Below are 23,861 nucleotides of genomic sequence, written 5' to 3'. Positions count from 1 at the left end.
ATGTTTGGCTAAAGTACCCTGTTTCAGATCCCAACATGCCACGTTAAAGAAGCAACTTAGAAGAGCCAAAATAACTAAAAACATTTGCTAATCCCCCTCACCAGACTGCTCACAAATCAGAGATCCCCTAATGGACATCAGTAACCCCTTCAGAAGCCTGGTTGAGGTCACAGAGCTCCCCAGACTGACCAAAAGCCCTGAATCCAATGACCCTCACATACTGAGACGGATAGCAGCAGACTCTCAGAACAAACCACTTAAAGCCAATTCACATAAAAGACCCTTGTCCGGCAAGGAACCACTTCAGAGGGAGAGGGCAAAGACTGCAAAGGAGTAGCAGCCTGATATGTAAGGCCAAAGTTAGAAATCTCCCAAGACACAGTGACATTCTGACAGGCAGAGTGAGGTGCCTGCTGAGGTAAGGAATGGCTACAACATGCGCAGTCGCCATTCATGTGGTGGGTGCCAGGTAACCAAATATGGTGACGGGGTTTAAAAGGTAGATAAGACAACTCTTGCCTGCTGCTAAGAGAGCAGGGGTGTCCGGAAAATGGTGTGGCGTGAACTCTGGCATGAAAGACGAAACCAAGAAGGGAGGCAACCTGAACAGAGGGGTACTGGTCTAGACTGACACTTACCTTGCCCTGTCCTCCCAAAGCCATATTTGGAGAAAGGCGATACTCCATAGAGGTGGAAGGCCGAAAGGGGTAGATGCCTCGGGGGCAACTGCTATGTAAAGTAAATCAACAAAAAGGTATATGTTGTCTTCCCAGGGGTAACTACTCTATAAATGCTCCAGGGCATAGCCCTGCCCCTTGTGAGCCCAAGGAGCCACTGCTCAATTACATTACCTCCCGTCCCTCCCTCGCCTTCCTTTAAACCAATGAGGCTTCCTGCCTCCCACTAGACCCTCCCCTTCCCTTTTAAAACCCCCCCCCACCCCTACCCCCTCCTGTTCTTTTTGTCTAGCCCACGCTAGACTTTCCCTTTTCACTTACCTTCACGGCGGGGCTTGGGGGTCATCGTTGGATGCGCTCCTCGGGAAGCGGAGCTCCGCGAGGTGTGCTTCGGTCGGGCACGTCTTTTCTGAGCAGGCGGGGCTGCTCGTGAGACGCGTCCTGGGAGGCAGCTGACGGGGTCAGCCGGCTCTTGGTGGCTGGGGCGTTAAGTTCCGGTTTTTCTTCGCCGCGGAGGGATGCCGAAGAGTGTTTTTTGGTTGCTGTGCGGGTAAGACGGGCGTTCTGCCCGCTTTTTGACTGAAATTCTTGTTTTGACCGTCATATGGATTGGTTCTGGGATATTGTTCCTGGGCCCTGTATATTTGGAGGTGTTTTTTAGGTTAGTGACAATGTGTTCTGTGGATGAGATCGTGCCTACAGATTCAGTATTGGACGGAATCCAGGAGCAATAGCTCGGTGGCGAGGTCGAGTACCTTTGGTCCAGCAGGATACCTGTGTACAGTGGTACGAATCCCGCCTACGCCCTTTAAATATCTTCTAAGGATTATTTCTTCTTCCTCCTCAAGGGAGGGAGGTGCTGATGGCATTTCCACTCCTGGGAGCCCCCAGGTTCAGGGTGGTGGTGCTGCGCCCATCATGTCCAGGGAGGTGGTGCTGGAGATGTTCGAGGGGGCTGTTTCCAGAGCTCTTCATGCGGGGATGGCCTGGCCTAGTGGGGCTGGGGCTACCCATTCTCCTGCAATTGCAGGGAAGTCCTCCTCTGAGAGTGAGGGAGGGGATGCTCCATCTACGTCCTCTGGGGGTGTTTATGGCTCCAGGAAGGTGATGTGGGTTGTGATGGCACATGTACGGGACTATTTGGGGTTTCCTGTGTTTAGGCCTGCCAACTCTGGCTCTCACTTATTTCCACAATATCAGACGCTGTCTGAATTTTCCATGCCTTTTCGGGGTCCTGTGAATGATTTGGTGTTTTGGGAGTGGAGGATGTGGATATGGCTCAGGTTCCACGGTTCATTCAGATACGTTCTTTACTTGGGGGTGAGGAGGTATGGCCTCCCTCGGTCCTCCTGGATTCACGTTTGGCTACCCTGATTGGCAAAACAGCTGTCAATCCGGTGGATTGTGTGCCTACTGTTGCCGCGGCCCGTAGGGTGGACTCAGTGCTTACGAGGGCTTTTGCGGCTGAGATTCTGGCTCTGAGGGCAGGTATTTCTTCTGCTTATGCAGCCCAGTCGTTGGTGCAGGACTTGGATGTACTGGCAGTGGCTGTTCAGGATGGGGCAGAGTGTTCTGTGCTCCTGGCTGGTATGGCGCAGCAGGCCAAGTTGTTGGCAGATGTGGCTTCAGATGTGGTCCGTGCTTTGGCTCTGGCGTCTGGTGCTTTGATTGGGGCCCCGGAGGTCCCTCTGGTTCCGAGCCTGGAAGGCCGTCCCGGGGGGGTAGTCTGCCTGGCTGAGACTCCCTTTTGAGGGTCATTGCTTGTTTGGGGTTCATTTACCTTCCGTGCTTTACAAGGCTTTTAAGGAACGGAAGCATGCTTTGCCTTATAGGCAAGGAGCAATAGCTCAGCGGCTGTGTCATCTGCCTCTGGTGCTGGAAGCTCCCCAGGCCAAGGGTTCGTATCCCACCACGGCTGGTCAAGACACATGTTTGGAAGAAGCATTCCCGTTCTTCTCCTAGGATGGAGGCCAGATCTTTTTCTTTTAGGAAACGGCGTTTTCAGCCGTGTTTTTCCCCTGAGATGTCGGCGCCTTCGAACCGGGGTGGGTTCGAGGTGGGGTCCTGACAATCACTGTGGGCCTGGCGTAGGGCTGGTTGGGGGAAGGCTGAGCCCCTTTCTTTCATCTTGGAAGGAGAGTGTCAGCGAGCGTTGGGTGCTGGACATTGTGGCCAATGGTTACGTCTTCGATTTTGTGGTGAGGCCTCCAGATTCGGGGTACGTCCCACTCCTCTGCCGGCTGGAGGGTAGTGGGGAATGGCGTGGTTGGACGGTGTCCGGGACTTGCTGGTCAAGGGGCTGTTGCCCGCGCCCCGCTGGAAGTAAGGGGTCTAGGCACTTATTCGGTCTTATCTCTAGTTCAGGAAGTGTCTGGGGGGTTTCATCCTGTGCTAGATAGGAGGGAGGTGAATGCTTGGATCAGGATGGTGCGTTTCCGCATACTGTCTATTTTGACTGTTTTTCCCTTGGTCAGTCACGGGGACTTTCTGGTGTCACTGGTTCTGCAGGGTGCCTACCTGCACGTGCCTGTCGCAAGGTCTTCGCGGAGGTTCCTGAGGTTTGCTGTGGATCGGGTGCACTGTCAGTTTTGTGTACTGCCGTTCGGCCTCCTGTCTTCTCCTCAGATTTTTACGACAGTGCTGGCCCTCCTGGTGGCTTTGCTACATTCGGAAGGGGTGTTTACTCATCCATATCTGGACGACGTTTGGTCCATTCTGCCTCGCAGGCCCCATTTCAAAAGCAGGTAGCCCAAGTTCTGGTGTCCGGCAGAACCACGTTTTTTTTAAGCAACGGAGGGCGATCGGTTTAGTCCCATCCCAGGATCTGGTTTTTCTAGGGTCTCAGTTTCGGACTCTTCTTGGCTTGGTGGCTGTGTCAGTGAAGAAGTTTGTGGTGCTCCGGTCCTGGGTGTGGATGGTTGTGGTACAGACTGCCCTCCGTGCTTTTCTATGGTTGCAGCTGCAAAGTAATTTGGTGGTTCTGCGGTGCTTGTTCGGACAACGTAGTGGCCACGGCTTATGTCATCCTTCAAGGGGGGACCTGGTCTAGGGCTTTGTTCGTTCTGGCCAGGAAGATTTTTGTGTGGGCTCAGGAGTGGGTTTCTGCTCTCAGGGCTGCATACGTTCGGGCATTGTGTTACTTCCTCTCAACTTTTCTCCCTCCAGAGTTCACTGTTTCTTCATCTGGTTCGGCTCTGGGGTCTTCCAGTGCTGGATGTGTTCGCGTCCGAGAAAAACGCGTAGCTCTGTCACTTCGGCTCCCGGTTTTCGGTGTCCCCAAGCCTGGGAGGTGGACGGGATGTCGTGTCCTTGGCCGAGGGGCCTTTTGTATGCGTTCACGACGTTTCAGCTACTCAGGCCTTTGCTGTTAAGGGTGCGGCTTCTGGGGGCCAGGGTTATCCTGATTGCTCCCCATTGGCCTAGGGCGAATTGGTTCCCATTGCTGCGGCTGAGGGCATCCGGTCGGATGTGGCCTCTTCCTCTGTGTCCGTCACCCCTGGAGTTTCCCTGCCTCTCGTTGAGGTCTTAGGGAAGGTTACACTTGACGGCCTGGGAATGGCACGCCGAGGTTTGACGGGTCTGGGGGTGCCAGTGGCTTTGAGTACTACTTTACTGGGTTCCAGGCGGCGTTCCACTTTACTTTCGTAGGGTAGGCTGTGGACGGTTTTTTTCTTCTTGGTGCTTGAGGCATGTATTGGATCCTACCGGCACGTCTCTTTTTGATGTGATGCAGGTCTTGCAGGACGGTGCACAGTTGAGGTTTTCTGGGGTGTCTCTGCTGGTACTGTGGGCGGCTATTCAGGCATTTTGAGGTCCGTGGCGCAGCCTTCAGGATAAGGGTCGTTTGTTGCCGGGATTTTTTCAGGGGCTGCTTCATTTGTTTCCTCGCCCTGTACGTTCTTTTCCTTCAGGGGATCTTTCTTTGGTATTGGATGTTTTAACGGATTAACCTTTTGAACCTCTGGGGGACTGTGTTTACGTCTTCTTTCCTTAAAGACGTTCTTTTTGGTGGCCATTGCTTCGGCTCGCCGTTTAGTAGAATTGGGGGCCTTGGCCTGTTCCTTTCCGTTTTGGGAAGTTTTTCTGGATCGGGTGGTTCTGGTTCCGGTACCTTCTTTTATCCCGAAAGTCAATTCTTCTTTTCATGCTCGCCAGGAGGTCATCCTTCCTTCCTTTGGTCCGAATCCCGCTTTGGTGGCGGTGGTTCGTTTACATTTGTTGGATATACGCAGGGCTTTGTTGGAGTGCCTGAGGGTGGTGGCTCCTTTCCGTAAGGGTGATTCGCTTTTTGTAAATTTTGGGCCGGCCCGTAGCGGCGATGCCTTCCACGGCTTCCTTGAGTCGGTGGGTGAGATCATTGATTCTGTTTGTTTTTTTCCTTGATAGGGGTTGTTCCTCATCAAGGGGTTCGGGGTCGTTCTACCAGGGGTATGGCGGCTTGGGTGGCAGAGTCTCAGGGGACTTCAGTGGTGGAAATTTGCAGGGCCGCCACTTGGGCCTCGCCTTTGGCGTTTGTTCGGCATTCTGGCCGGTCGGACTTGGGTGGTTTGGAGTCGGTATTGGTTCACCGGGTCTTATCCTCTATGAAGTCTTAGGGGTGGGGTTTTGGTTGCCTTTGTGCGTGATATTGAACTTCTTGCAACTCAGTGTCCGTCTCCTGTGTGCTTCTTGCTATGTCTCATTGGTTTAAAGGAAGGCGAGGGAGGGACGGGAGGTAATGCGTCCATTTTCTTGCGATAATGGCATTACTCCTAGTCCTACTCCCTCGCCTTCCTTTCCGTTCCCTCCCGCCCTCCCGGTACGGACTGTCTGAGTTGCTGCTTGGGCTTGGTTTTTGTACAGGAGGGGGTAGGGGTGGGGGGGTTTTAAAAGGGAAGGGGAGGGTCTAGTGGGAGGCAGGAAGCCTCATTGGTTTAAAGGAAGGCGAGGGAGTAGGACTAGGAGTAATGCCATTATCGCAAGAAAATGGACGCATTATTATACTTCTAATAATTTAATTTAGCAGTGTTCATGCAAACATAGCTTTCGTATTTATATGAAATCTGCAGTGGGAAGGCCAACTCTCTCCACCAGGCTCCTGATGTCACAAGGAGGAGAGGGCTGAGGGAGGCAACCAACTATCCAGCTACAGAGTATTGCTTAAAAGCACAGTACTCTGCAGCTGGACGCATGGACTGCACATATCCGAGGAGTCCAGTTCAACTACGAACCCCTCACATAAACTTAACCCATTTTATTTAATAGACATACTGCACATGCACCAGGCAGCATAATGGATCTGCTAAAATGTGACTGCCAATGAAGAGCCAAACAGAACAGCAGAGGCAGAAACCCAGCACTGTCCTACATTCTGATAGGACTGTGCCTCCAGTCCTATCAAGAAGATGGGAGAGGGCTTGAGGTAGGTCGTACTCTGAAACCTGACCCTGCCACTCTATGTGGCACCTCGTCTGGAATCAAGGCTTGCTGGTTTCTATGTCCAGCACCTGATTACAGCTTTGCTGCTGGCCTGGAACCTCTGAGTTGCCATAAAAGGTAGAAGGGTATTTAAAAAGTTGTGTTGTTTCTCTGTGTATGTGTGTTGAGTGACTGTGAAAGAATGAGATTGAGTGACAGTGTGTATTACGTTAATGTGTTTTAAAGTGTCAATGACAATGAAATAGTGAGAATAAATTAGAGAAAATAAGGGAAAGTGAGGGAGTGAGTAAACAAGTACGAGTGAGTTAGTATTAATGAGTGTAGGGGAGATTGGGAGTGAATCAAGGGTGTCTATCAGTGGTGCACCAGGTGCAGTTGCTCCAGGGTACAGAGGCCCGGCTATTAAAGCAGAACACCTGTACCACAGAAGTTCAAATCAGAGCTCCTGTACAGCAGTACTTGTGAGTGTGGGTCAGTGATTGTAAAAGTGTGAGTGAGTGGAAGTGTGTTTGCAGGAGAGAAAAACTGTGCGTGAGCTCCTGGGTACATTCTGTGTGAGGGAACCCAAGGCAAATTTTGAAAACAATGAGGTGAACCTGTGCAAGTATCACACCCCACTATTTCAGAGATCAGCAGCTGCCACTATCTTGCACTGAGGACAACTTGGAAGGTAGTGAAATTCCATGTTGTTGAGGGCTACCAGAGTTGGTTAACTATTGAGGTCCTGTCTGACTGAGATCACACAGGCAAACCAAAGCAAGAGGCAGCACAAAGACAGGGAACGAGAATAATGCTTCTCTACAGAGGGACAGTGTGGGATTCCTGAAGACGCAGGAGACTAAACCTGAAGGAATTTCTAGCCTATGGATGTCTGAAGCGCTTGATAATGCTTTATTCTGCAAAGCGGAGTTTGACTTTGTGGGAAAAGAAATATCTTGAATGGGGACCAGAGGATGCATAGAGGTTACTTAACACGATAGATCCAAAAGCAAGTGGAGCTAGAGGCAAGAAGGAATTTAAAATCACAAGAAAATGCTTGTGACAATAACTAGAGCATCATGCCCAAACAGGGAACTATGAAGCAGAAACCAGCAGCCATATATGTGATCAAAGGAGACAAATCAGCTAAACCATAGCCTCCTCAGACTTGCTTAATGTCTACAATCACTCAAACTTCCCTTTCATCCTCTTTCTCCTCCTCCATGAACCCCTGCTTCAGTTGATGCTTCCATCAACTCTTTTCCTCAAATAAACCAGCCTTTCATACAAGATTCTAATTTCCTAATATCTGGTGTCTGCCGGGACAATTCAGGAAAAACGTCCTCTGTGTCTCACAACTTGAAGGGAGGATAGCAGGTGGGGTCATCTTAACATAGACAACAATTATAATCCTAACCGGAGGACTAAAGAAGTATTCACAGAACAAGATTCCAAAGGTATTCAAATCATTGCTGCGATAGTTTGGGGGGAACAAGTCAATTGTTGTACAATGAAGGGGAGCAAATAGGAGTGTACAGTTGTAGTAATATCTGAAAATACCATTAAAGATATTTTTTTTAATATATTACTAGTCTTTCATACCAGCAATACACTCAAGCACCCACAACATTCTTCAAGGACATCAACAAACCATGAAGGTTGCCAACGTTCAATCCCTACAATTGTCCACTAACTCTCGAATAACCCTGCAAACTCCTTAAACAGTGACCTCACAACATTCAAAATGCAACACAAACAGCCCCAGTGGCCCTCTACAAAGGCACGCTAAAAGCTCAAATGATAGTCCCAACAGCCAGGGCTTCCCAACGTAAGTTTAGGAGGGTGGTATACATGCTCTGTTTTCAAGATTTCTGCAAAACAAATGTGCATACAATCAACTTATATCCCCCTCATTCAAGTCAGTGCTTATCCTGAAAGTCTGGCAAGAATCAGACCCTCCTGGACCTATGTGTAATACTCCTACTACAGTCAAGTCTCCAAACCTTCTCGTGATAATCTTTTCCAGAAACTCTCATCAGAAACTACCACCGTTTCTATATGCTCTTCAGCAGAGCGATCATACACTGGCAATCACAGAACTACAATGTCCTTTAATGTTCACTCACAATGAATTTCAGGGAAGTACACCCTCCTGAATCCCAAGTTAGGAAAGATCCTGAAAACACCATAGAGGAACTAGACAAAGTAGGGCTTTGTTACAAAGAGTTAATATTGTCACTGTGTCTTAACATTGTGAAGGCAAGAATCCACCGGGGCTACATGGATGTGTTTACTTGTGCTATTCAAGAGCAGACAGATCTGTTCTCTTGCTCCCCTTTCAATCAGGATAATGTTAGCAGTGGGATGCCCACTGGACGTGCATTTTTTCTTGGAGGAATCTGCAGAATAACAAAGTGATGCTACAGAACTTATGATAATAGAGAGGAGAAAGTGGACTGATTACCAGAAACATATCAGATGTCAAATAGATCACTTAGAACGATGCAGCAAGAGAGGAGATGCAAGGGGATAACCTCTTAAGTCACACTATCTAGATGAACTATGGGCACTGGAAAGATACTGAAGACTGGTGCGGGGAAGAGTACATGGAACAATATGTCTCATAGCAGTACAATGACTGCTAGTGTGGTAGAGAATATATGGATGCTATGGCTACCTTTCTAGGAGATAGTGGGGGCGAAGGTGTTTAAAATTAAAAGCAAAACTTGTTAACCGCAAAACATGACAACAGTGCTGATTATGTGGTTACTGGAGAGGAGTACTACAACGCATCCTTCCTGCACACACTTACCAGAAGAATGATGGACACTAGATACACCCTAGCACCCAAGTGCACAAAACAGAGAAGCGGAGCACTGTCTTCTTTGGGAATCCATTAATTTGTTAACCTTCTCCTGTGGCATGTAAAGCTGTGCTACACAGTTGTGGAACGGGTAAAAATATTGGTTTAGAAGCTGTTTGTAACTGCTCTCTACCATAAGTTCGATTATGAGTAGCACAGTGCAGGCGCATGGAATAACTTGAGCAGCAATCACTTATTCTGGAAGGTGGTTTCTCCACTGGTCCGTATGATTCTGAACCTTCCTAACTGACAGCAGGCTGAATCTGTGCCCAGAAACATGGGTGAAAATTAAAACCCGGTGCAACTCGCAATCCTGTGTGGATGTTCCCTGTCCCCTAACACCCTCCCTTCCCTCCAAACCCCCAACACATACGGCTCCGACTGATCATGATCGAAGTGTCTGCAATAATATATAAAAAAAAAGCTTATACTGTTTGAATTCAATTGACGGTTTTCATAAAAACATTTCATTGAATAACTACGAACTGGAACGTTTCTATGCTGCCTGCTTCAAGTAGGATGTAACAATGCAGGACCATACTTTCACAGCTCCACCCAAACATTCTTTACAGGTCCACCTGGCGCCACATCCACTAGCATTTTACTAACTCGTGTAATCCAAATCCCCAAAACACTGTGTTGACCAATGGAAGTAGACGTAAGTCATCAGGTCAGCGTAATCCTATACTGGAGTTCAACCAAACACATTAAAAAAGGAAATAACATGACCCGATCTAATGTCAAGTATCGCTAACAATGAAACAGAATTTATTTTCAATACTACTTTCCCCTGAAGGTACGTAGCACACAACCCTTCATTTTACGTCTCGGCTAGACTGTGGGCTATCTCGTAGAAACGTGTAGAGTTCTATCTGTGGGCTTCAACCGCCCATACTTGCTCGCTCTTAAATCCTTTGTTCCAATGTGTCTAGGGCATGGCTGCGTCATGTCTATCCTGTTACGCCCTTCCCCCAGAGCAGGGACCAAGTACTTGTAAACGTCTACCGCTCCCATTTTGCAAATTACTTTTTGATTGGACTCTGAACACTCCATATGAGAGCTCCTGGTTTCAGTTCACTCGCTCCGTCCCCAGAGTCCTGTTTCTACTACTTTTAATTAGACTTCTTCACGCATTTCCTATGCCACAGAATCCTTTCAATAATGTTTGTTTAGGAACCGAACGTTTGTTTTGGCAGGGAAATTACATGATTTGCCCAAGATCACTAGATGTTGTGCCGACTCAGAAACTCGAACCTGGTTTCCCTTTACTATTTCTGTCTTCCTTACTTCGAATGTAGTTGTAGCCTTGAAGGTTAAAGAAAAACCCTCTTGGACTCCGCCCGTTGATGTAACTACACATGACACACAGAAGACAATGTGGCATAATTGTCTCATGATGCTACATCACAGCTAAGGGTCAGTCCTCTAATTGACCTAGCCACTGCAGTCTTCAGGAGGAGCGGTAGAAAAAAATTGTTGAGTGACATCATGCGCTTGTGGTGCCGATTCTGACCTGGTGGCTCTCGGCTGTAGTTTGCGCAATTAGAAGATGGAAGAGTCCAATAAACGTAAGAGTGCCTTGAACGAATCGTTCCTCACACACTTTCCTTAACTGCACCTCTAGTGCTGTCTCAATGACTGACCGAGGAAGATACTGGTATGTTCCTTCTCACTGGTTATTTCTTTCCACTTACGGTGTGGTAAGAAGGAATTTTTCGGTAGCCTGCCAGCAAAACTAATATATTTGGGAGCGTATAGGATATATTACTTAACCCCTTAGCTGCTGGGCCTTTCCCCCCCCAGTGCTGAGCCCTTTTTTGGCTATTTGGGGTAGTTTGCGCTTAGGGCTTCATAACTTTTTGTCCACATAAGCTAACCACGCCAAATTTGCGTCCTTTTTTTTCAACATCCTAGGGATTCTAATGGTACCCAGAGTTGGTGGTTTCCCCTGGAGGAGACCAAGAAAATAGCCAAAATACAGTGAAAATTTATTTTTTTCCAAAAAAATGGGAAAAAAGGGCTGCCGAAGAAGGCTTGTGGTTTTTTCCCTGAAAATGCCATCAACAAAGGGTTTCTGGTGCTGAAATCACTATCTTCCCACCTTTCAGGAACGGGCAGACTTGAATCAGAAAACCAAATTTTTCAACACAAATTTGGCATTTTACTGGGACATACCCCATTTCTACTATATTTGGTGCTTTCAGCCTCCTTCCAGTTAGTGACAGGAATGGGTGTGAAACCAATGCTGGATCCCGGAATGCTAAACATTTCTGAAAACTAGACAAAATTCTGAATTCAGCAAGGGGTCATTTGTGTAGATCCTACAAGGTTTTCCTACAGAAAATAATAGCTGAAATAAAAAAATATTGAAATTGAGCTGAAAACAACAGCCATTTTTCTTTATGTTTTACTCTGTAACTTTTTCCTGCGATGTCAGATTTCTGAAAGCAATATACCGTTTTGTCTGCTGGACTCTTCTGGTTGCGGGGATATAAAGGGCTTGTAGGTTCATCAAGAACCCTAGGTACCCAGAGCCAATAAATGAGTTGCACCCTGCAGTTGGTTTTCATTCTATACTGGGTATACAGCAATTCATTTGCTGAAATATGAAGAGTGAAAAAGAGGTATCAAGAAAACCTTTGCATTTCCAAAATGGGATCAAGATAAGGTTTTGAGGAGCAGTGGTTATTTGCACATCGCTGAATTCCGAGGTGCCCATACTAGCATGTGAATTGCAGGGCATTTCTCAAATAGACATCTTTTTTACACACTCTCTTATATTTGGAAGGAAAAAATGTAGAGAAAGATAAGGGGCAATAACACTTGTTTTGCTATTCTGTGTTCCCCCAAGTCTCCCGATAAAAATGATACCTCACTTGTGTGGGTAGGCCTAGTGCCCGCGACAGGAAATGCCCCAAAACACAACATGGACACATCCTATTTTTTTTATAGAAAACACAGCTGTTTTTTCCAAAGTGCCTACCTGTAGATTTTGGCCTCTAGCTCAGCCGGCACATAGGGAAACCTACCAAACCTGTGCATTTCTGAAAACTAGAGACCTAGGGCAATCCAAGGAGGAGTGACTTGCGGGGCTCGGACCAGGTTCTGTTACCCAGAATCCTTTGCAAACCTCAAAAAGTGGCTAAAAAAACAAGTTTTCCTCACATTTCGGTGACAGAAAGTTCTGGAATCTGAGAGGAGCCACAAATTTCCTTCCACCTGGCGTTCCCCCAAGTCTCCCGATAAAAATGATACCTCACTTGTGTGGGTAGGCCTAGCGCCCGCGACAGGAAACGCCCCAAAGCGCAACGTGGACACATCAAAATTTTTGGAAGAAAACAGAGGTGTTTTTTGAGAAGTGCCTACCTGTAGATTTTGGCCTCTAGCTCAGCCGGCACCTAGGGAAACCTACCAAACCTGTGCATTTCTGAAAACTAGAGACCTAGGGCAATCCAAGGAGGGGTGACTCGCGGGGCTCGGACCAGGTTCTGTTACCCAGAATCCTTTGCAAACCTCAAAAAGTGGCTAAAAAAACAAGTTTTCCTCACATTTCGGTGACAGAAAGTTCTGGAATCTGAGAGGAGCCACAAATTTTCTTCCACCCGGCGTTCCCCCAAGTCTCCCGATAAAAATGATACCTCACTTGTGTGGGTAGGCCTAGCGCCCGCGACAGGAAACGCCACAAAGCGCAACGTGGACACATCCAAATTTTTGGAAGAAAACAGAGGTGTTTTTTGAGAAGTGCCTACCTGTAGATTTTGGCCTCTAGCTCAGCCGGCACCTAGGGAAACCTACCAAACCTGTGCATTTCTGAAAACTAGAGACCTAGGGCAATCCAAGGAGGGGTGACTTGCGGGGCTCGGACCAGGTTCTGTTACCCAGAATCCTTTGCAAACCTCAAAAAGTGGCCAAAAAAACAAGTTTTCCTCACATTTCGGTGACAAAAAGTTCTGGAATCTGACAGGAGCCACAAATTTCCTTCCACCCGGCGTTCCACTAAGTCTCCCGATAAAAATGATACCTCACTTGTGTGGGTAGGCCTAGCGCCCGCGACAGGAAATGCCCCAAAACAGAACGTGGACACATCACATTTTTTCATAGAAAACAGTGCCTACCTGTGGATTTTGGCCTCTAGCTCAGCCGGCACCTGGGGAAACCTAGCAAACCAGCACATTTTTGAAAACTAGAAACCCAGGGGAATCCAAGATGAGGTGACTTGTGGGGCTCGGACCAGGTTCTGTTACCCAGAATCCTTTGCAAACCTCAAAATGTGGCTAAAATACCACGTTTTCCACACATTTCGGTGACAGAAAGTTCTGGAATCTGAGGGGAGCCACAAATTTCCTTCCACCCAGCGTTCCCCCAAGTCTCCCGATAAATATGATACCTCACTTGTGTGGTTAGGCCTGGTGCCTGCGACAGGAATAGATCACACAACGGTCAATGTTGGTCCTTACGTGAGGCATCTGTTGACCCTGGGGTGATCCATTCCTGACACAGGCACTAGGTGTAAGCACTCAAGTGGGGTAGTGTTTTTATCAGGACAGGTGAGGAGTCACTGGGTGGTAGGAATGTTGTGGATCCCAGCATATTCCTGTAGTTTATGTGACAGAAATGCGAGAAAAATAGAGTTTTTTTTCAACATTTCAGCTTTGCAGGGTATTCTGGGTAAGAAAACTTTGGGGAATCCACACAAGTCACACCTCTGTGGACTCCCCCGAATGTCTAGTTTCCAGAAATGTTTGGGTTTAGTGTGTTTCTCTATATGGCCGCCGAATCCAGGACCAAAAACACAGGTGCCTGCCTTACAAAACCAGTTTGTTTTGCCATAGACAATTTTGATGTCTCCACAATATGATTTGGGTGGTGGAATTTGGGGCTGAACTAAATTGGTGAGCTCCCAAGAGAGCACTCTCTCTCTGCTTGCCGCCGCATTCACCTGCTCTCTGGGTTGGCCTAACCCACTATTACCCAGTTGCACGAACAGCTTGCGAAGGGACAGCAGGACTGTCCTCATCACCTTCCTCATAATGTACTGGAAGAGGAGTTTTCGAATGGGACTCCTCTGACTGAAAAATCACTCCCAGAGTCTGCGCCATTGTCCTATCCCTCAGATGCTGTCTCAGTATCTGATGTCTCAGTCTCTGATCCTATGTCAGAGCGGTCCTCTATAACCCGAGTGCAGGCAGCAGTCATCCATCAAGATGCCATCTCTGCTATTGGCTAAACTGTTGCTCTAAAACACTAGCCTACGTAGACAGTCACAAAATCGATGGTGTGTGTGAGATACGTGCAACAGTAGAGGCCACCTTACCTGCGCTTCTTCCCTCAATCAGCACGTACTTTCAAGACACTCAAAAAACACCTTGTCACATACCATTCGTCACAGTCTTTAGCACCTCCTGCGCCCAGTCCAACAATCATTATTGGTGCTCCCACTCCCTCCTCCTCGGATTCCCTCATTACCACCCAGCAAAAGTGCCCTTCATCTCTCCATAGACTTTACTAATGTACTCAGCTATTTACATAAAATACAGATGTGCTCTTTGCAGTAGGCATATAAACCTTCTGCGCTTCTTTATGGCACTAAAACTGCCACTAGACAAGTCGGACCCTTTTCCCCCCAGGGAAACCACACACATATTGACAAAAGTGATGTATATATGACAGCCAACCACCTGAAACTCAACTCAAGCAAAACCGAAATAATCCTCTTTGGCCCTCACCAAAAAAACCTGGGACCCCCCATGGTGGCCCACCACGCTAGGCCCTGCACCCACCCCCGCCAACTACGCACGCAACCTCAGCATCATCCTAGACTCCTCCCTCTCTATGACCCAACAAATCAACGCTCTTACCTCCTCATGCTTCAACAAACTCCGTATACTGAAAAACATTCAAATGGATCCCCACAGAGACCAGAAAAACTGTCACTCACGCACTCATCAGCAGCAGGCTTGATTACAGAAACGCCCTCTACGCCGGCACCACTCTAAAACTCAAGTGCAAACTACACGCATCCAGAACTCAGCAGCACAACTCATCCTCGACCTCCACCGACACGAACACATCTCTCCACACCTCAAATCCCTCCACTGGCTCCCCATTGACAAAAGGATCACCTTCAAGATCCTCATCCTCACACACAAATCACTCCACAACACAGGCCCTGCCTACCTCAACGAGAGTCACCTTCCACACCCCCACACGAAACGTCCGTTCAGCTGACCTCTCTCTCGCCTCTGACCCCCGCATCAAACACACCACCACCGGGGGCAGATCCTTCTCCTACATTGCACCCAAAACATGGAACGCACTCACAACCCACATTCGCAAGACCCAAAACCTACTTCTTTTCAGGAAGGGCATCAAAACCTGGCTTTTTGAACAGTGAACCTCCTAGCCCCTTTCCCTCCCCCCCGTCCCCCCCCAGCGCCTTGAGACCCTCACAGGTGAGTAGCGCGCTTTATAAATCTCTTTGATACAGATCTACCTATATATATATATATATATATATATATATATATATATATATATATATATATATATATATATATATATATACATAGATATATCTATAGATATATCCATGTACCTAGATATATCTATATAGATATATATATATACATAGAGATATATATATATATATATATATATATATATATATATATATATATATATATATATATAGATATAGATATATATATATAGATATAGATATATACATATATTTTTTTTTAGTTGTTGCATGGTTTCCTTGGGGGCCAAAGTGGCCCCCCGGGAAACCCTACAACATCTAAAAAAAAAATTGACCCCACAGGGGGTCACCCTGCCCACGGGCGACCCCCTGTCATTTCATTTTTTTTTTTTTTTTTTGTGAACAAAAAAAAAATCCCCTGGGGGGGCGCGATTGCGCCCCCCCCCCCCCCCAGGGGGCACCTACCTTTTTTTTTTAAAAGAAAATTATGCCGGGGGGAGGGGGGCGGCCCGTTTTCCGGGGGGGGCCGCCCCCCAAAAGTGAAATCCCTGGTGTCTAGTGGGGTTTCCTGGCCCCCGATCGCAGCTGTGCTGCGATCGGGGGCCAGGAAACCGTTTCAGAAGGCCTCATAAGAAAGGGGAGACTCTCCCCTTTCTTACGAGGCCTTTTCAAAATGTTTCCTGACCCCCCCGATCGCAGCTGTGCTGCGATCGGGGGAGCCAGGAAACCTGAAAGTGTTTCCTGGCCCCCGATCGCAGCACAGCTGCGACCGGGGGCCAGGAAACACTTTCAGGAAGGCCTCGTAAGAAAGGGGAGTGTCTCCCCTTTCTTACGAGGCCTTCCCGAACGTGAAAAAGGCCGTTTTCCCCATGAAAGCAGGAAGCGGCCGCAAGGCTGCTTCCTGCTTTCATGGGGAAAACACCTTTACGTCACAAAGGGGCGGGTGGGGGGTGGGGGGAGACACAGTAGCCTCTGTGTCTCCCGGGGGGGGGGGGGGAAATAAATAAATAAATAAATCCTCGAGTGCGACGCACCCGAGGATTTATTAATGCCCTTCCTGGTGTCGGCCACTGGTCGTGACCCGCACCAGGGAGGGTGTGTGGGCGCCGGCCAGTGGCCGACGCCCGCACTTAAGAGGTTAAGGCAGTGTGTGACACTGTATAGCTCAATCAAATATCAACATGGTCAATGGTGCCATTCTATAAAGGCCAACACAATCGCCTTGACAAGGGTGAAGTGATTTTCCTCAACTGATTGGACTTGAGGTTAATCTCAGGAGTATTTAAAATGGCACAGAATTTAATAGCTTCTCTGTTTGCGGAGTACATAACGATCATTTAAGGTTAGACTGGACCCAATTGTGGTAAATGACGGGGGACTGACTCATTCGGTGACTGCTGGACTCACTGTGAGGCATCTGGGGCGTACATGAATGATGATTTAAGATCAGACAGGACCTAATTTCTGTAAGTCAGGGGAGACTTTTGCTTGGTGACCACCAAGCTCCTTGTGAGGTCGGGACTGAAAGATTGTGCATGTTTTGACCATTTATCAGTTGTGGGTGTTGTGACTGTGAGATACGGGAGGATCTCTTTTGCTCAATGTGGGCTCTCGCAGTTGTGTTGCCCTGTGCTCGCATTGAAGAACAAGCGCATGATTTGCCTCCTATGAGTTGACTTGAGGCTATCTTTAGAGTATGGTGCAGAAATGGAATGCGGCTTTACTTCTTAGGGCTTGCAGGGGAGGAGCTGGTCACCGAAAGTAAAGGTCCAGTGTAGGCATGCCTCTGTTCCACAACAATCCTTACGATCAAGATGTGGGTAAGTGCTGTCAATACTAGAAAAGTGGTTGCCCCTTCCCCACCCAGATGTCCTGCAGTGTCCACTTCATAACACATGGCTAAAAGACATTGACATTAACAGCGCCAATAGCTCTCGAATTGCTGAGACAGGTTGGCATTGCCAGTACTTGTTTCATTTTACTATAAATGCAAGTGTTGCGTTTCTCTACTGCTTCCTGAACCTGAGCTGCCAGGAAGGACTTCAGAACCATCATCCAAGACAATAAGTTATACAGTGGTTAAAGATAAGACTAAATTAGACCCTAGGAGTCTTTCCTTCCTTAACAGCAAAAACTGCATATCCGCATCTCCCGAATTTTCCAAAAGAGGCAAAGGTGGAAAAAAAAAACAACACAAAAAAAAAACTGAGCTGGTAAATTGTCTCTCTTGCGAAAAGAGGTCAATATGTTATGTCACTTAAATAGCTTCCAAAGACTTTCGTCTGACTGCTTTAGTGCAGCAAAATCACAGTAGGTGGAAACTGATTTCTTAGAAACTTTCACAATTTGAAAAGTTTACAAAATGTCGAATACAGGAAAAGTCTACTTACTCTGTTTTCATAATACAGAGCATCAGTGTGTGAATAATAAAGTAAATAAATTTCGAGAACACACTTAAAGAATGTACAGCAAATGTCTGCACTAGTAATTTATCGATACTTATATCGATACAGCTGTTAACTTGTATATGTTTATTTTAGATGTGCCTACTGTCAAAGCAATTCATCTATGCCAAAGAATACACTGTTTACCCACTTCATAATGACCATCATTCATTTAGTTGGGGAAATAATGAAACCCATCGAGGAAAACAAGATTTCTGAAAATATTTTGGAGGCTGTGTGTTTAAAGAGAGGTCACTTGCTTACTTCGCTAAAATTAGAGTTACTCCTAATAACAAATGGGCTGCCTTGGGAGTTCTGGAGGAACAATATTTGCACGTATTTCCATATGCGCATACTTAAAAGACATCGAGGAATACAATTGTTGACATAATAAGAAAAAGCAAGATGATAACCACGTCAGGAGCGCTTTGAAGGTTTTTTTTTTAAACTATCTCTAGCGACTTTCCCACAATTTCCCACCAATTCAACCCCAGTAAATACTACTAGGGAATGCACAGAAAAATGAACTACTTTAATTACACAAGATTTTCATAATCCAAACCACCTTACAACAGCAACATAAAACAAGCTTTGTTATCACGTTTATATCTGAGAACAAGTAAGTCAATCGTTCTCGGTTACTGCAGAATGTTTTGGTCGCACAAATATTAGGGGGCAAGAGAAGAGCAGAAAGGCAGCTATGTAAAGTGTGGTTCTGATAAAAGAAAATCCAATTCAAACTCATGAACACCGTTTCTCCTCTTAGGGAGTGTTGTGCCCAAGAATCCTGGCAAACTACATGCACACTTACAAACAAATACACCTCTAACTCAGTTCACAGCAGCTCCCAGAAAAAATGTCTTGGCTCCCTACTATTCTGGTATTTATCAGACAAAGATGCCAAGCTTACACGAGGTTCTCTACCGCACAAAACACAATTGTTAATGAAAGACGAATGGTTGATGTCTGAGGTATTAATCGGAGGAAATCCAGGACCTAGCCATCCGTGATTTCCTTACAACATTTTTGGACAGTAAATTATCTTGAAATGGTTTGCATTTTGAAAATGTAGACATTGTGAAAATATCAGGCACGTGAATCTAGTGTCCCTAGCGATGCTACTGGAGGCTAAGGAACAACAGATCACTCATTACGAGGCTTTCTGTAGGAATAAAGGGATCTACTACAGGTATATCTCACCCTAATAAGCTGACACACTGCTGCATGCGGAGGAGTTTATCTTTGAAAAATGATCTCTATGATGGTATCAAGATGTTGTGTCACACTTAACGTTATGTGCTACGTATAGAATACAGTTTTGAAAGTAATATCGTTCAAATAGTTAGAAATTCTTCATTAACAAATAATAAAAGCAAGGACAAAAGACATGGTGGTGCAAGAGGTGAATCTCATCAGGAGCATACTAATAAGAGTTCCAAAACCTTCGTTCTGAACATCACTTTGGTTACTAAGAAATGTCTAAATCTAGGAAAGACAACTGAAAGCAATACCTCGATTGCTCGCATTACAACTTTTTTAAGTATGGACTTGTGGCTGTTTAGTGCACTTGCAGAAATAGATCACTGTTTTGTTCACTTATCAGACATATATCCAAACGAACACCTGACGAGCATTTCTATACTGGTACCCGGAAATTGCCAAAGTCCACAAAAGGGCTGTCTTATGCTCGTGGCCTTGTTGCCCGAGTTTGCATCAAACGAGGTCATAGATGCTGGAAAATGGTTTGCGACATCTGACATATAGACGTGGTGAGTGAAAATAAAAAGCAGAAACGTGGGATCTAGGTATAATTATGAAATGCAATTATAAAGCAAACTAACTGCCAGTTATGCAACTCTGTTAAGGTAATACCCATCTTTATAAATGAGATGACATTCTGCCTCTCGAGTAACAGATGGTTTCAAGAAAGGATACTCTGTGATATTCTTCAATGCTGGTCTGAGCTTGGACTTGCCTGCGCCACACAAGTGCCACTTCAAGCCTGCCTAGGGCGACTGCAGGAAGCAGGTGTAAGGCGACCGAGACATCGAAAAGGGGAGGCACAATAAAAGACGAAACTAGATCCCTAGAGAACAATTCCACAACGCACCCGTTAAACACCAGTCACCAGAAGCATCCCTCAAGGCTACTATGCGAGACACAGAATCACAAGCTCAGGATAATAGTCTCTGGGTGAGGGTCCTAGGCTTCACAAGCCTACGGTGGAGAACAAGGAGTCGCATTTCGGGGAAGGATGTATAAATAAGTTTCAGGCTGTGACTGATGTATTTGTTATGAGGGTGCACGCTCTGGGGATGTTATGAAAAGTGGATAGGTAGTCACTGACTACCCATAGACTTTTTGTTGGTTTGGAGGGGGGGCAAGTTCTTGGGTGGTGCACATACTCCTTTTGGGCCCTAGAATCTTAATGGTGCTAGGCAGGCACTTGGGGGACAAGCTTCTGGGAAGGGTCGGTGGTTCTGTGTGTAACGCAAGCTCTGCCGGGCTCGGCACAGAGACCGCGGACTTCAGTTGCCTCCTCTGCAGTATCACGGTGGTGTTATTAATCCTGCCCCTTCCACAGCCTTTACCCCCAAACTGCCTGCATGTTGAGTCTCCGTACTCACCCCGGGGCTCGCTCTTCAGGCTCTCCTTCCCATGGGCTCGGGATCCAGACTCTGCTATCCTCCCCTGCCTTCGTTCTTCCTTCTTCTTGGCGGGCGACACAGGAAGCAGCACTGCTAGAGCTGAAACAAAAGCAAGCCCAACAGCCAACGAAAACATGAACTGATGATCCACTCTAAACGACAAGGACTGGCTAAAAATGCGAAAGTTAAACACGTCTCACCAAAATAGGAAGAAACATATTTATTTATTTATTTGTTACATGTGGCTATCACCAACTAGTGGTGCTATCGCGTAACGTTCACGCTACAAGAATCGACCCACACGAAGCACGTGACCAGCTTCAGCATAATATGGCATTTGCTTATTTAAAATACACTGTTAAAAAATCAATGAAAAAATAAAAGATGAATTGCTTTTCTTATTATATGGAGTGCAATTTCAAGGATTTTTATTGTCCTCGGAAATAAGTAACCTGGGGAGAGGGCCGTCCAAATTCAGAACAATTTTCAATTTTATTACCAATTATCTGCCAACTCAATCCCTGCATTTGTGTCAAACAATATTGAATTCTATGTTCGAGGTTAAGACAATAACATATAAAAGTGAGATAGAGAGATCTGTCACTTCCCTATGGGCCCTTTGGAAAGTGGAATTGCCCATTATGCCCATACCTCAAACAATTGTCATGGAGGCCAACATTTTAGAAGAGGAAAGTGGGAGATTTAAAAAAAATAAAAAACGGGAGAAAGATCCCCCCCCCCCCCCCCTGCCACCACCACCACCACACACACACATTGACTTCTATTGAAGGAGAGACTATTTCAGGCAGGAGACAAAATAAATCAATTTTTTGCTACAAAAATGGGGAGACTCCCGCCTGAATTCGGTCTATTGGCATGTATGCTTTATCTATAATGGCTATTGTTTGCTAGAGGAAGAATCATATGACATTGATTGATCCATGCCAACAGTCATCATTTAGGAGAAAGATTAATCACAGTCTGAGTCAGAATGGCTTTATTTTAGGTTTCTCTGCTTAAAACGTCATTCACTTCGAAGTAATGGGTACGATATTTTTCTCGATTTTCTTAATCTAAATTTCTATCACTTTTGTTTTCCAAAAGATCACAACTATGTAAGACGGAGTGATAACAAGCAGCCCATACTCTTAAGGACAAATGCAAAATTGTGGTCCATAATACATTTGTAGGTAAATTACCACCATGATATGGCTGATCATTTACTCCTGCTACGAGTTGTTGTAAATTCATTTTCAGGTCAGATAAGACGATGGAACACTCATGGATGGGTCACCAATGGTAGAAACTACTATCTTAAATTTCATTATGGCACGCCGGGCACTGTACTTGTGTCCCCTGTCGTGCGGTACTGAAACATTTCCATGCATGTTTCAAGCATGTGCACTATGAGAAGTGCATACTTTGGGTGTTCTGTGCCCTTGACATTTAGAGGTCAATGTTGCACCCAGGAGTTAGGTGAAAGGGGGACAGTGTTAACCTCAAATCACGAGGCAATGTTTCCCAAAGACAAGGTTCAAAATTGCACTTCAAATTACAGTCAATAAAGAAGAGGACTGACTCAAAAAGCGAGTTCTAGAGTAGAATTTAGGAAAACCATGAAGGTTTAGTACAAATTCAAAAGTGTAAAATTCACAAACAGTAAAGTACAGATGCAGCAATTACCTAAGTTAAATACATAAATCATTGCCATGAAGGCTAGCAGTGATAGGAAAAATTCTTAACAATAGGCAAAATCAAAAAAGACTAACACTCAAAGGAGCAGCAAAATCACTAAGACTCAGGCCGAACAAAAAATGTTCTAGCTTTGAAACAAGAATTTTATTACAAGAAACGGAGGCTCTTATTATGCTTTCCTTTCTTGCTTTAATCGAATAGCAGCCAAGATAACATATTACAAAAACTACATATCCCATGAAACATGGGGAAAAAAATCAATAGTGATGTCACAAATAAACAACCAATGATGAACGACCAATCCCAATAACCATCTTAACTACGAGCAACAAGTCCTCTTTTCTTGCTGCTCGCAGTCAAGATAAGTTCTTTCTTCATCTCGTTTTTCTTCTTTTGTGTATTTCGTGTATATTAATATTATACTTGGAATTGTCTTCATGTAATATTTATTATTATTGTTAATCTATTTATTTTATGTATTTCGTCTTCAGTTTCAGGACTCTTCGCCGTTTTTTCTTTCCAGAAGCGCTGCCTCGCGCTTTACAGGCAGAGCGGAGCGTTCTTTTAGAACGTTCGGCTCTCCCGCCGATCTCTCTTGAGGAGCGCGTCTTTCCTCAGACGCGTTCCTCTGAAGAGATCGGCCCGGCACTGACGCGTCGTCAGGGAAACCCTTTCCCTGCATCGGAAGGCTCCGTTTCCTCTCAGCTGTTTCTGAGAGGTTCGAATTTCATTGCGGGAGGCGCGACACGCCCCCTTTTCAGTATTTTGTATATTTTCTTTCCGATTTGGCCACTTTTAACCCTTACTTTACTATTTAATTTTTAAACAGTTTCCCTTCAATTTTGGGGTTTTTTCCTGCCTGGCATCCTACTTATTATTATTAGTATTTTATTATTAGTATTTTATTCTTTAATATGTCAAAACAAATAACTGATCAGTCTAATGTCATTGATATGGATAATTTACGAGCTGATTTGAATTCTTTTATTCAGGATACGGTACAGCAGGCTGTTTCTTCATCTATGCAACAAATGTCAAAAAAGCTAGAGTTGTCTATTAAGAAAATATCCTCTCAGGGTTCTAATAATTTGGAACCGGGTAAAGGTAAAAAGCGCATTTTTTCCAAAGTTCAAATTCATTCGAGCGCTGATGAATCTCCCCAGATGGCTGGTCCTTCCCCCCGTAAGGAATCCAAAACGGTGGAAAAGGGTCCCTCTCCCTTGAATATTGTTCAGTTGAGGGATACTGATGATGAAATGGAATATGATGATGGGGACGATGATGATTTACAGGGCTCTGACGACCCTTGGAAAGGGCCTTTAGAGAAGAGGCTAAAATTTTCTCTTTCTGATGCAAATCCTTCACAGGTTAATGATTTCACAGTATTGGATGCTATGGGGGAACCAATGTTTGATCCAACACTAATTCACCATCCAAATTCTACGGAATGGTTCCCGTCGGATCACGTGGCGGAATATGTTGCGTGTCATCTGAGACACTCGTTAGATAAAGCCACGAGAAATAAACTACGATCTGAATGTCCCCGCCCCTCCCTTCCTTGTAAAATTACTTCCACACCGGTAATTGATCCTAACATGGTGTTATTTTTCTCCAAGTTTGGTAAGGATCCTAAGAAAGGGGTCAACCGTGCGTGGTCCG

The 23,861-nt window shown here is 45.8% G+C and overlaps 1 protein-coding gene across 1 annotated transcript in view; it reads right to left on the bottom strand.

The window, feature by feature from the left end:
• TSPAN14 (tetraspanin 14) overlaps positions 1–20,733 on the bottom strand; it is a 292,700-nt gene extending 271,967 nt beyond the window's left edge. The window contains exon 1 of the mRNA XM_069240648.1: positions 20,487–20,733. The gene's annotated coding sequence lies outside the window, so the exon portion shown is untranslated. The remainder of the gene's footprint in view (positions 1–20,486) is intronic.
• Between the last annotated feature and the right edge of the window lie 3,128 nt (positions 20,734–23,861).

This window comes from Pleurodeles waltl, chromosome 6 (genome assembly GCF_031143425.1).
Source record: "Pleurodeles waltl isolate 20211129_DDA chromosome 6, aPleWal1.hap1.20221129, whole genome shotgun sequence".
NCBI classification, from domain to species: Eukaryota; Metazoa; Chordata; class Amphibia; order Caudata; family Salamandridae; genus Pleurodeles; species Pleurodeles waltl.
Note: the sequence above shows the minus strand (reverse complement) of the source record. Positions and strands in the feature narration are given on the sequence as shown.